Source organism: Pleurodeles waltl, chromosome 6, assembly GCF_031143425.1.
Source record: "Pleurodeles waltl isolate 20211129_DDA chromosome 6, aPleWal1.hap1.20221129, whole genome shotgun sequence".
NCBI classification, from domain to species: Eukaryota; Metazoa; Chordata; class Amphibia; order Caudata; family Salamandridae; genus Pleurodeles; species Pleurodeles waltl.
Window position 1 is genome coordinate 622914841 of NC_090445.1, and position 14087 is coordinate 622928927.

A 14087-nucleotide genomic window follows, 5' to 3' on the forward strand; every position below is an offset into this window, starting at 1 on the left:
GCATGAGGTTGAAAATACACAGGCACCTCAGGAGGAAGGGGGGGCACCTCAGCCGGAAGATGGTTCAACGCCACTGCTCCTGGAGGCGGCTACATGCCCTCTGCGATGTCCTGGGGAGTGCAAAGCCACACTCTCTCAAGTGAGTGGTTTGCCCACTACTTGGTCCCAGGGAGTGCAAAGCCACACTCTCTCTAGTGGATGGTTTGCCCACTGCTTGGTCCTGGGCAGTGCTGCGCCACAGTCTCTCTAGTGGGTGGTATGCCCACTGCTTGGTCCTGGGGAGTGCAAGGACACAGTCTCTCAAGTGGGTGGTTTGCCCAATGCTTGGTCCTGGAGAGTGCAAAGCCACAGTCTCTCAAGTGGGTGGTTTGCCCACTGCTTAGTCCTGGGGAGTGCAAAGCCACAGTCTCGCAAGTGGGTGGTTTTCCCACTGCTTGGTCCTGGGGAGTGCAAAGCCACTGTCTCTCAAGTGGCTGGTTTTCCCACTGCTTGGTCCTGGGGAGTGCAAGGCCACAGTCTCTCAAGTGGCTTGGTCCTGGTGAAATGCAAAGCCACAGTCTCTCAAGTGGGTGGTTTGCCCACTGCTTGGTTCTGGGGAGTGCAAGGCCATAGTCTCTCTAGTGGGTGGTTTGCCCACTCCGTGGTCCTGGGGAGTGCAAAGCCACAGTCTCTCAAGTGGGTGGTTTGCCCACTGCTTGGTCCTGGGGAGTGCAAGGTTACAGTCTCTCAAGTGGATGGTTTGCTCACTGCTTGGTCCTGGGGAGTGCAAGGCCACAGTCTCTCAAGTGGGTGGTTTTCCCACTGCTTGGTCCTAGGTAGTCCAAAGCCACAGTCTCTCTAGGGGATGTCTTCTTCCACTGGTTCTGGTGGGGGCTTTGTGCCCAGTGTGCTTAATACTGGCAAGGGGGGGTGAGTGGATGCCGGGGGGTCTTTGTGTCCAGTGTGCTTCATCCTGGCAAGGAGGGGGTGAGTGGATGCCCTCTTCCACTGGTTCTGGAGGGGGCCTTGTGCCCAGTGTGCTTCATCCTGGCAAGGAGGGGGTGAGTGGATGCCTTCTTCTACTAGTTCTGGAGGGGGCCTTGTGCCCAGTGTGCTTCATCCTGGCAAGGAGGGGGTGAGTGGATGCCTTCTTCCACTGGTTCTGAAGGGGGCCTTTTGCCCAGTGATGCAGATCTTGGAGGTGAAAGGTTACAGTCTCTCACCTGGGTGTCACACCTACAGTTTTTGCAGGGGCCAGGACGGACTACAGCCCATGGAGGCACGACTACACACTGCCCGCCGGAGGTGACGGCTGCTCAGTGGTGGCAGTGGCGGTACTGGTGGCGGTACTGGTGGCGGTGCTGCCTGTGGTGGGGGGAGGCTCCAGCCCTTCCCCTGCAGCCTAGGACAGCTGCCCACTGGGGCTGCTGCTGCTGGCATGGTGGTAGCAGTGGTGCTGGTGGTGGTGCTGGCAGTGGTGCTGGTGGTGGTGCTGCTTGTGGTGGGGGGAGGCTCGAGCCCTTCCCCCCCAGCCTCAGACGGCTGCCCACTGGGCTGCTGCTGCTGGCAATTGTGGTGGCAGTTGTGCTGGTGGTGGTGCAGGTAGCGGTGCTGGCGGCAGTGCTGCTTGTGGTGGGGGGAGGCTCCAGCCCTTCCCCTACAGCCTCAGATGGCTGCCCACTGAGGCTGCTGCTGCTGGCAGTGGTGCTGGTGGCGGTGCAGGTGGTGGTGCTGGCGGCAGTGTTGCCTGTGGTGGAGGGAGGCTCCAGCCCTTCTTCCGCAGCCTCAGATGGCTGCCCACTGGGGCTGCTGCTGCTGGCAGTGGTGCTGGTGGCGGTGCAGGTGGTGGTGCTGGCAGCAGTGTTGCCTGTGGTGGAGGGAGGCTCCAGCCCTTCCCCAACAGCCTCGGATGGCTGAAGTGCCATGGCTGGTATTGTTTGTCCAGATGCTGCTCCAGCACCAGGCTCCATATCCATTCTGCCTGCGGCGTCTGTGCCTTTGTCATTGCCCTTGGCAGCTTGTGTTCCCTTCCTGCCCTCTGCAGCTGGTGGTGCCTCCTTGCTTCTGTCAGCTGGTGGTGCCTCCTTGCTTCTGCCAGCTGGTGGTGCCTCCTTGCGTTTGCCAGTTAGTGGTGCCTCCTTGCTTCTGCCTGCCGGTGAGGTGGATGGGTGTTGGGTGTCTAAGTGCTTGCGTTTGTGTACTTTGGGAGGAGGGGGCACAGACACAGTAGGAGAGGACATAGGGGACGTGTGCATGGATGTGTGGGTGGTGACTGCTAGTGAGGGGCGTGTAGTGATAGGTGTGATGGTGATGGGGGTTGTGGATGAGGATGTAGTGCATGCAGGTGTGAGTGGAGACGCTACTGGGAGAGATGTGGGCAACGAGGAGGAGGGGGACACACTGGAGGCAGTGGATGTTGGTTTGTCTGCATCTAGATGGTGCTTGTGTGAGTGCCTGTGGGATGAAGTGTGGTGCTTGTGTTTGCCTGAGCCGCTTCTGTGTGGTGATTTGGGTGTGTGGTGGTTTGAAGGTGTGCTTGTAAGGCTGGGATTGAGGGGAATGGGACTGGGTAGAGGAAGTTGGAGGGGGAGGCTAGTGACAGGGACAATGGCTGCCATCAGGGAGGAGGCCAGAGCCTGGAATGATCTCTGTTGGGCCGCCACACCAGAGTGAATGCCCTCCAGGAATGCATTTGTTTGTTGTAAATGCTCTGCCAGACCCTGTATGGCATTCACTATGGTTGACTGCCCAACAGAGATGGATCACAGGAGGTCAATAGACTCCTTACTGAGGGCAGCAGGGCTGACTGGGGCAGGGCCTGAGGTGCCTGGGGTGAGGGGAGATGCCCACCCTCCTGGATGAGCGGGCACGGGAAACATGCTGAGGGGCTTCTGAGAGGGTGGTGTTGGTACTGGGGGTGGTGGCGGTACCTGTAGTTGGGGTGGCCACAGAGGTGTCCGCCACCGCCAGGAAGCTTCCATCGAGGAGGTGTTGCTGTCTGAACTGTCCCCTCCAGTCTCCACCGTGGTGCTCCCCTCACCCTCCTTCCACTGGTGCCCTCACCGTCGGTGGATTCGGCATCATGGGCCATCTGGGATACAGCTCCCTCCGTCACTGGTGCCTCTGCGCCTCCACCAGATGATGCTAATGCACACAAGGACAGGGTGACAAAACAAAAAGGGGGGTGGAAGAGACAGAGGATACACTTGGTCAATGCCAGCAACAACACCACTGTTGGTGTACACAACACACAGGGAACAACCCTATGCACTAGGCCATGCACTACCAGTTACAATGTTGGTCACCATGCCATGGAGAACAATTCCTAACGCCAATAGCAGCACAGCTGAAACCCACAGGACCCTAACCCGTAGTAGATGCCCACTAGCATAGTTGGGGTTGGAGTGCATCAGACCCTGCCCATCATGGAACCTACTCTGCCATGTTCGTCCTGGCCAAGGGGCACCCACAGAACCACATCTCCCACCCAGATGACACCTCAACACGCACAATTTTAAGAATCTGAAACAGTACTCTACCCCTTGTGGCTGCTGTGATGCCATCAACCGCCCATCCAACTCCGGATAGGCCACCACCAGGATGCAGAATATCAGGGGGGTCAGGGTACGATGGGCACCCCTTCCTCGTTGGGAGGTCCTCCCCAGCTGGGTCTCCGCCATCTTCCTTGCCCAGAGGCGCACGTCCTCCCACCGTTTGCGACAGTGGGTGCTCCGCCTGTCTAAAGGCCCCCAGGGTTTGCACTTCCTTGGCGATGGCACCCCAAATAACCTTTTTCTGATGGGCGCTGACCTGCAGAAAAAGATACATAGAAAAAGGTATTAGTCATACCATCTGGCCAGTTACACTCATGGCCCACCATATCATTCCCATCCTCTTACGCACAGACATTGACCACCATACATGCAGCACTCTGCCCAGGACCCCTCAGCCACCCCCGCTTACACGAGGCTTACACACACAGCACTCAATGCATTCATTCCCCATGCATCGTGCTCACAGTGTAGTCACCTGTTGGTCTGGAGGACCATAAAGTAAATGGTACTGGGTAGGACCCCATCCACCAGTCTCTCCAACTCCTCTGAAGTGAAGGCAGGGGTCCTTTCCCCAGACACTCGAGCAATGGTTGCTTCCAGACACAGGTCACAGCAGCACTTGCAGTGCAGGTCCTCTCCTGTTGAAGGTCAGGTAGCAAGTCAGTGAACAGATAGAAAATGGCGGTCACATCCGCAGCGGTGAGTACCGTCACCGCCGGCGTACATCACCATTGGCTACTGGAACCCATAGGTTCATCGACCGCCTCCTGCAACATTGGAATTACCTCATTTCCACTTGTCCCTCCACACAGGCCAGGCGTCTGCCATTTCAGGGGGGAACAGGCCATGGCACCTAACTGCGTCACAGCAGACATAGACACATTTACAGAACTACACGTTCACATACTGTTTCTGTCACAACATGCAAGTCATTTTATTCTGAGGACATGTATGAATTTGAACATCTGCTCACCGTTTTTCACCCTAGAGTTAAACCGCTGAGGATGAATAAGGAATGGAGACATACCCCCATGTACAGACCCCTCGTGGACCTGGCAACAATGGAGGACAGGCACATTATCCTCACCTATAGACTTGGTAGGGCCACAATCCAAGAGCTGTGTGCCCAATTGAAGCCAGTCCTGATCTCAGCTATCCGTTACCCCACTGGGATCTCCCCTCTTGTGCAAGACCTATCAGTGCTTCATTTCTTCGCAAGTGGCTCCTTCCAAGTGACAGTGGCCATGGCAGCAGGCATGTCACAGCCTATGTTCTCAAATGTGCTGACCAGAGTGTTGTCCGCCCTGATGAAACACATGCGCAGCTACATCGTTTTCCCCCAGGTTGAGGATTTGGCCACAGCGAAGGCTGACTTCTATGCAATGGGACATATCCCCAACATCATTGGTGCTATTGATGGTACACATATTGCCTTTGCCCCCCCCTACCCGGGGAAATGAGCAGGTGTTCAGAAATAGAAAGAGCTTTCACTTTATGAATGTGCGCATAATGTGCCTGGTGGACCATTACATCTCCCATGTGAATGCAAAGTATCCTAGGTCTGTGCCTGATGCCTTTATCCTGAGGAAGAGCAGCATCCCATATGTGATGGCTCAACTCCAGAGGCACAGGGTGTGGCTAATAGGTGAGCCCATGGTCCCCACCCAGTGTCTGTTGGTATATGGGTGTGGGGTTGAGTGTCTAGGGTGAGTGTCTAGCTAACAGGTATCCCTTGAGATTTACAGGTGGCTCTGGTTAAACCAACCTCTCATGGCTACTGACCCCCAGTGAGGAATGCCAGGACAAGGGCAGAGGAATGTTACAATGAGGCACATGGGTGAACAAGGAGGATCATTGAACGCACCTTTGGCCTCCTGGCGGCCAGGTTCAGATGCCTCCATCTGACAGGTGAATCACTGTGCTACTCACCCAAGAAGGTCTGCCAGATCATCGTTGCATGTTGCACAACCTGGCCTTGAGACACCAGGTGCCTTTTCTGCAGAAGGATGAGGCTGGAGATGGTCGTGTTGCAGCAGTGGAGCCTGTGGACAGTGACAAAGAGGAGGCAGAGGAAGAGGATGTGGACAACAGAACAACTATAACACAACAGTACACACAGGTAAGACACTGTAACCTCACCTTCCATTGTGAAGTGAATTTTCTCTGGCTGGTTGCTGTTCCCACTACAAAGGACACTTATTGTACCCTTTAACATGTCTATTTGCAGATATTTGTGCCCTCCTGTGGCTCCTGGTGTATTGACTGCAGCACATTACAGGTCATAACTATGTATACATACCTGTACTGTCTATTTGCAATGTCTACTGATTGTTAAACAACTACATCCTTAAATCATTTGATATACTCCATACTTGTTTTTTTCCAAGGGTGATTATTTCAGTGCTGAGAAGTAAATGAGGATGTGCAATGGGCTTGTGTGATGGTGGAGGAGAGTGCAGGATAGGGTCCAGTATATTGGTACCACAGGTGCATTGTCCAAGGGGTCATAAGAAAGGGGAGCAATGTCAGTTCAAGGTGGACAGGGTGACAGAGTGGGACACAAGGGTGACAATCAGGAGAGTCTTATTTCCTGGCGGGGATCTTGGCAATGTTGTCTGGCTTCTGCCTGGATTGCAGGGACCGTTTGCGGGGTGGTTCTCCTTCTGCAGGGGGTGGGGTGCTGGGGGCCTGTTGTTCCTGTGGTGGAGCCTCCTGTCCACTAGGGGCAGCAGAGGTGGAAGGCTGTTCATCAGTGTGGCTAGTTTCAGGGGCCCGTTGGTGTGCCACTGCCTCCCTCATGGTGTTGGCCATGTCTGCCAGCACCCCTGCAATGGTGACCAGGGTGGTGTGGATGTCCTTCAGGTCCTCCCTGAGCCCCATGTACTGTCCCTCCTGCAGCCGCTGGGTCTCCTGCAACTTGGCCAGTATCTGGCCCATGGTCTCCTGGGAATGGTGGTATGCTCCCAGGATGTTGGTGAGTGCCTCATGGCGAGTGGGTTCCCTGGGCCTGTCCTCCCCTGTTGCACAGCAGTCCTCCCAGCTTCCCTGTTGTCCTGTGCCTCTGTCCCCTGAACCGTGTGCCCACTGTCACTGACCCCAAGTCCCTGATAGTCCTGTGTTTGTGGGGTTGCCTGAGGTCCCTGTAATGGTGGATACACTGCTGATTGACGTGTCCTGGGGACAGTGGTATGAGCCGACTGGGTGGGTGCTGTGCTGATGTTTCCTGAGAGGGGAGGCTCTGTGGTGGTATGTGACTGTGCCTGGGTAACCCACTGTCCAGAGGTCCCTGATGGGCCAGATTGGTCATCCATATCCAGGCGTGCAGAGCTGCTGTCATCACTGTGGGCCTCTTCTGGGGGTGGAATGGATGTTGCTTGCACCTCCTATCTGGTGACGTTGTGTGGGGGTCCTAAGGGTATGTAAATGCAGTGTTATTGTTACTGCGTGTGACATCTTGTGCATGGGTGTGTTTCCCTCTATGGTTGTTATTACCAAGGCAACTTTGGCTTGTGTGAGTTGTCATTTGGTTGGCTAAATGATTGTCACTACTGTGCATGCTGTGGTGATGTATGCCAATGCAGGGCTGTGAGTGGAATACATGCATTGTTGTTGCATGCAGTGCTGGGTACTGGGAGGGGTGGGTTGTATGTGAGGTGGTGGGGTTGTGGGGGTGAGGGTACGGGTGGGGGCATGTAATGGCATGCTGGTAGGAGGGTGAAAGTAGTTAATATTTGTCTTACCACAGTCCAGTCCTACTGCTACTCCTGCCAGGCCCTCAGGATGCATTATTGCCAAGACTTGCTCCTCCCATGTTGTTAGTTGTGGGAGAGGAGGTGGGGGTCCACCACCAGTCCTCTGTACTTCTATCTGGTATCTTGCAACCACAGAACTTACCTTCCCCCTAGGTCATTCCACCTCTTCCTGATGTCATCCCTGGTACTTGGGTGCTGTCCCATGGCATTTACCCTGTCTACGACTCTCCGCCATGGCTCCATCTTCCTAGCACTGGATGTCTGCTGCACTTGTGATCTGAATAGCTGTGGCTCTACCCGGATGACGTCCTCCACCATGACCCTTAGCTCCTTCCCAGAGAATTTGGGGTTTCTTTGTGGTGCCATGGGTGTAGTGTGTGTGGTGTGTGAGGGTGTGTGGTGTGATGTGCTGGGGTGTGTGCTGTGAGGTGTGTGGATGGTATTTGAGTGATGGTGTTCTGTAGCTCTGTTTCTGTGGGTGCTCCTGGCATGTCTCTCTCGCTTTTGTAAATTGTAGTGGTAAAGGGTTGTGGGTAATGTGTGTGTGTGTTTTTAGTGGCATGGGTGTGGTGTGTGTATGTGTGCCAGGTGTGTGTAGTTTGAATTGACCAATGTGGTGTTGTTTTGTATGTGTGTGTATTTTGAGCACAGCGGTATGTACTGCCAATGGTTTACCGTGGTTGAATGTCCACCATGTTAATTCGTGGGTCATAATGCTGTGGGCGTATTTCTGTAACGGTGTGGGTTTTGCTACCGCCATTTTATCACTGGTGGAGAAGTGTGGCACAATGGTTATAGTGGCAGACCCTGATGCAGAGATCTGGCCCGGGACCAAGGTTCAATTCCCACCTCAGTGGGTCTTGGGCTCAATTCCCTTGGACCAGATAATTCTCACCTCGGTGCCTAATCTAATTGATGGGTCACACTCTGTAACTCTGGGCAATAGCTTGCTTAATCTCCACAATGGCCCTCACAGTGCCTGGCTTCACCCTGGGGCTCTCCAGGAGTGGGTGCCTCACAGGGAAAAGCCAGGAGGGGTTCCACAGCGGTATGCATACAGCTCCTTGATACCCTAACGGGTGAGTAGTGTGCTATACAAGTGTGAAGTTTACTGACGTTTGGAGTGACAGACTTGTGTGTGTGTGTGTCTGTATAGTGGTGGATTTCTATGTGTGTGTCATAATATGAGTTGCAGTATACTGCTGCGGTCGCGGTATGTTGGGGGCAGTCAGCATGGTGGTAAGCAGCACTTACCGCCAATGTCATAATGAGGGCCTTAGTCTTTTAAAATACCAGAAGACAAAAATCACCAAAAGAATATTCACAAAAAAGAAAGCACTGGTTGCTTTCAAGCTTGTCCACACTTTGTAAATTCACTTGTGTTCTCTTTCTACAAAATACAGGAATGTTCTGTGATTCTCTGATTAAAGTCTTTCAAAACACTGTTTTATCATATCTCAAAAATAGTCTGTTTCTGTAAATTAACTTCCACTTGACATTCTTTAAAAATGCTCTCTTATCACATCTCAGAAATGTTCTGTTTCTATAAATTAACTTCAGCTTGATATTTTTTCAAAAAGGGTCTTTTATCACATCTCAGAAATATTCTGTTTCTGTAAATTAACTTCAGCTTGATATTATTTCAAAAAGGTTCTTTTATAACAAATAGTCTGTTTCTAATAATTAACTTTGACTTGACCTTCTTAAAAAGAAAATACTTTTGTGACATCTCAGAAATATTCAGTTTCTGTAAATTAACTTTCACTTAACATCCTTTCAAAAATTTCTGTTATCACATCTCAGAATTAATCTGTTCTATAAATTATCTTCAACTTGACATTTCTACTAGTTTTCACAAAATAAATTGAGTAATTTGTTCCTTCGAAATCTCTGTCTATAAGTAAGTACAGAGTTGTAACTCTCAGATGACTCTCACATAAATCACAAAGCCTTCATTGACAATTCCCAAAGGAGGCTTACATTCAGGAGCTTATCAGTCATCACCAGCTGCCAGAAGAGAAGCTGAATCAGGAGCACAAGTCAGGCAGTTATGCTGATATTTGTAGATGCAAACACAACAGATGATGGACAGAATGCAGAGCAAATCAAACATTTACCCCCAGTCACAAATCTGGGTTTAATCCATCAGGTTTTTTGCTTGTCATGCCATTCCAGTTTGGACCCAGCCATATGCAAATCAGTCTTGACCCTGTTCCCCATGGGAACAGTCCAGCCCGAACTGCCAGGCCAGGTCCTCCCTGGACCAGAAACAAGCATCCTGGGACCGGTTTCAGGGTATCACCCTTCATCAGCCAGGCTAGCTTGATTCTGTTGGCATAGCAAGTACGGACCCATCGGGGCATACCCTTCCCACTCGGGGCAACAAATGCAAAAACAACAGATGATGGACGGAATGCAGAGCAAATCAAACATTCACCCCCAGTCACAGATCTGGGTTTAATCCATCAGGTTTTTTTCTTGTCATGCCGTTCCAGTTTGGACCCAGCCATATGCAAATCAGTCTTGACCCTGTTGCCGATAGAAACAGTCAAGCCCAAACTGCCAGGCCAGGTCCTCCCTGGACCAGAAAAAAGCATCCTGGGACCGGTTTCAGGGTATCACCCTTCATCAGCCAGGCTAGCTGGATTCTGGTGGCAAATGCAAATGCAAAAACAACAGATGATGGACGGAATGCAGAGCAAATCAAACATTCACCCCCAGTCACAGATCTGGGTTTAATCCATCAGGTTTTTATGCTTGTCATGCCATTCCAGTTCTTGGTTGTTCTTTGGTCCACAATTACTTGTGTAAAGATATATGTCTGAAGGGTAAAGTGCCTACCTATTTGGAGTGGTGTTGGAGTGACCATGGGTGATGGATGGTTTATTTTTGGGTTTGGGCTTTTTTCTCACACAGGAGTTGCTGTGTTCATTGGGATTGATCTTTGACTTTTTTATTTTATCCCATTGCTTTTAATTATTCATGCTTTTAGTTTCTTTTAATTTTGAATGCATTAACATCTAGATGTTAACCTGGTGTTGGCCTTGGCACTGTGTGCGGTTTTTCACCTGGTCCAATGTCGTGCCACCTGAAACATGGATTGGCTAACATGTATTCTGTCTTTTAAGGGATGAATAAAGTTTTTGAACTTAAAAAAAAAAAAAAAAAAAAAAAAACGGTCCTAGGATGCTTGTTTCTAGTCCAGGGAAGAAATTTAAGAAATTTATCAATAACTTCCTCCATGCCCTCATCATAATAATAGTTCTCACCTCCCGTGGGACCATAACCTTCCTGGCCCTTCTCAAATGTCTCATATTCAGACATGCTCATTGGAGGGAGGTACCTCAATCTCAAAAAATACCTGGAGGGAAGCAAGGATCTTTGCACAAAATAGAGAGGGAAACAGAGAGAGAAAAGACACTGAAATGACAATTATCGCAGCTCTGTCCAGCTTATGCAGAGGACGTCGAGGGAAGCAAGTAGCTGGCAGCATGAATGAAAATAGTCTATACATTACCACTTAACTAGCATCGACTTCCACAGTAAAATGTTTCTCAGGAGATGGATGGAGTAAATCTGGAGCTGTCTCAATGGAGGCAATGTGTCTTCAAGACATGGAAGAAAGTACCTGCAGAAGGTAGCAAAGCATATAAAACTTTGCATTGCCTTCATAATAGTGGAAGTGGACATTCCATTATGGTCTTGATGTTCTGTGGCTTGACAGAGTGATTGAAGGCCGGCACATTTCTATTCTTGTAACTGCTCTATTGTTGGGAAGTGAATTTCCTGTGTCTGGTTATTGTAGAGTGTTCCTCGGCTCAGACTGCATGTCTGGGAGTATCCAGCTTTTGATTTTTGGACCAGATGTCATATTAATCTAGTGTGAGCACATAAGCCTGTGCCCATTTCCTGACCATGACTTGTTCTGTGACCTTGAGGGGCACACCAATCATGCCTCATTCTAGACAGAGGACCAGTGTTCCTGTCATTGGGTTTAGAATGTAGTGGTGGTGGCAACATTCCATGTTATACCTTCTTCAGTGTAACCAGAAGTTTTTATCTGAGTCACTGGAGTGGAGGCCTACTGTCACACTGGTGTAAAGTTCTGCTATTTTTCTGGTGCTTTGCGCCAACATCCACAAAGCACATTAGGCATGTTGATATATGTAGCCTGTGTGGTACATGTATGCTGTGTGTGAATGAGCCAGAGTAACGGAGAACATTTTTGATTCTCCTAGCCTGTCCTTGCACAAGATGGAGGGTGAAGACTGTGCTCACAGACAAAGGAAAGTATTGCTCACATTTTTGTGGCTGAAGGGAGGAGAACTATACACTGAAGTGAGAGGAATAGGAACAGGGATATTCTATGAAGCGTTTTACCTAGCAATTACTTGCTGATTAGTTTTTCCGGACATGCCATTTAATGCATGGGTAGGGGTGAGAGGTGAGTCTAAATACTTTGCTGTGAAAGGTAAGGAAGCATTTAGGTGCCACTGGCTATGTATATTTCTCTGACTACCCCATCATTTGGACTGATGGCAGCCAGGCAGTGAAATTTTGCACCTTTTTGTGCCTCTGTGGTCTTCTTCACTGGGGCGAAGATCTCACTATGGCAGAGAATAGGGAAAATTTTAAAGGTTTAACAAGCTTTAAAAGAACAATTACAAAAATAATTTGTATGTTAACTATTAATGTAAAAGATTTGTACATACTTACTTTAAATGTAGAACAAACATAAAAAATGCTATAGCAGTATCGACCTAATTTAAATTAATATAAAATTAATTTAAATATATCATATTAAATTAAAATTATTTTTTAAAGATTAATTTAAAAAAATCACACAAGTAAAAAATTATATTGTATATCATATTATATATTATATTTATTTGGTATCTAGCAGACATTACAAAAAGTTGTGTAAAATATTAATTTAAATTAATTTAATTATTTTCTAAAATATTAAAGCTACATTTAGTTTTAAATATAAAAAGGTTATTAAAATATTTTTCATTAAATAAAATATTTACTTTGTATTTATATATAATTTGCTTACTGGTAAGTTCAATTTATATGAATTTTAAAAAGATCAAAATGAATTAATTTATTTTATTACTATTTCCTCTGAGGCTCTGTCTTCATTATTGTTTATGGGAGGGTGTTGCACTCTTAGTGGTTTCAGTATACTTTCATGGCATCTGACACAGCAGGAAAATCACACAAAACTGAATCAGCTGTATCCAGCGAGCATTGCCCCTCAATTTTTAATAATACAGTGTATCACATATAAATACTACTGAAGAAACACCAGAACTATGCAAAATGCACTGAGCTTCAAAGTGTAGGCCTGTTTACAACCGTGGTGGATAGGATACTCTATCACAAACGTGACGGATATCCCGCCCGCCATATTACAAGTTCTATTATATCCTATGGAACTTGTAAAACGGCGGGTGGGATATCCGTCACGTTTGTGATGGATTTTCCCATCCACCAAGGTCGTAATCAGTCCCTATGTGTGGAAACTGTAGGAAAATATGAGGCAATTTGTGTAAAAAGACCTGAAATGACTGCAATGAATTAATACAACATTTTGGGACCATCCTCCCTTTCCTACCATTTAATTCCACATGAAAAAATGGTTTACAAGTGAACTGATAAGTGCTGGTCAGCCCTTTACAAACAATGTGTTTCGAACATTTGCTGAACATTTTCAAGAATTTGATTTGCCACATCAAAGCATCTCCATATCAGCTGTTCTGGGCCAATTTCAGATGTAGTAAAAGTTTGATTATGTGTCCAGATCAGCCTTATCTGTTAGTGGCTCTTATCCTGTGGTCCGGGGACCCAGTCGGTCCCCAACCCTTAATCAGGAGTTCTGTGACTGCTTAGAAAATGAAATAATACTAACATTAATAAGGAGCATATGAAGAGAGAAGCAAAGTGTAAAACCGAACATTGTAAAACGTTTTGTAAATGTGAACGAATTTTTAATTGGAGGCTAAAATTTAAGTTGGTATCCTCATATTGATTGTGGGTGCAGTGTAAGTGCATCAAATGGAATTTAGTAAGTACTATTGGAGGCCACATTTTAGTTTGAAAAAGCTCTAACTTTTTGTTTTCATATTGTTTGTGAATTCATTACAATTAAGTACTGTTTTGAAGTTCAAACCTTTAAAATTGCTTAGGCCCTGATCCCTTGGTTCCAATAATGACTCAATTGAGGTCCCCAAATTCCAATATTGATATTGTGGTGGTCCCAGGATTCCGGTAATGATAAGTGGAGGTCCAAGAGCAGTCAAAAAGTTAAGAACCACTGTGTTAAAGCTTGTATATTCAGCTAAGATTAAAATTCCAGTTCTCGAATATTATTGTATACTTTCCACCTTAAGACAGTATTATTTAGTACGTTTGGTGGCAAGATGGTCTGCAAAGATCGAGACAGCTATTAATTCATATGAAATTAAACAAGGATATACGAGGGCTTGCCCGCAGCTACTATCTGCTAGATCTAAATTACAAAAATGTAAAACTGTTTGAATGTTAAATTAATACTGCATAGAACGTCCAAGTAGAAGGGCACACTAATCATACTCTGGGGGTCTGCATCGCCTTAGAAAATAAAATAATATAAAAAATAAACATTCTGTTAACATGAAGAAATTGGAGGCTAAAACATAAGCTAGAATCCTCTGATTTGTCGGAGCAGAGGAAGTGCATCAAACAGAATATACTATGGATGATGAGTGACTTCCATTGAATTTAGAAAAGCTCCAACCTTCCCATTAAAATTATATTTTTT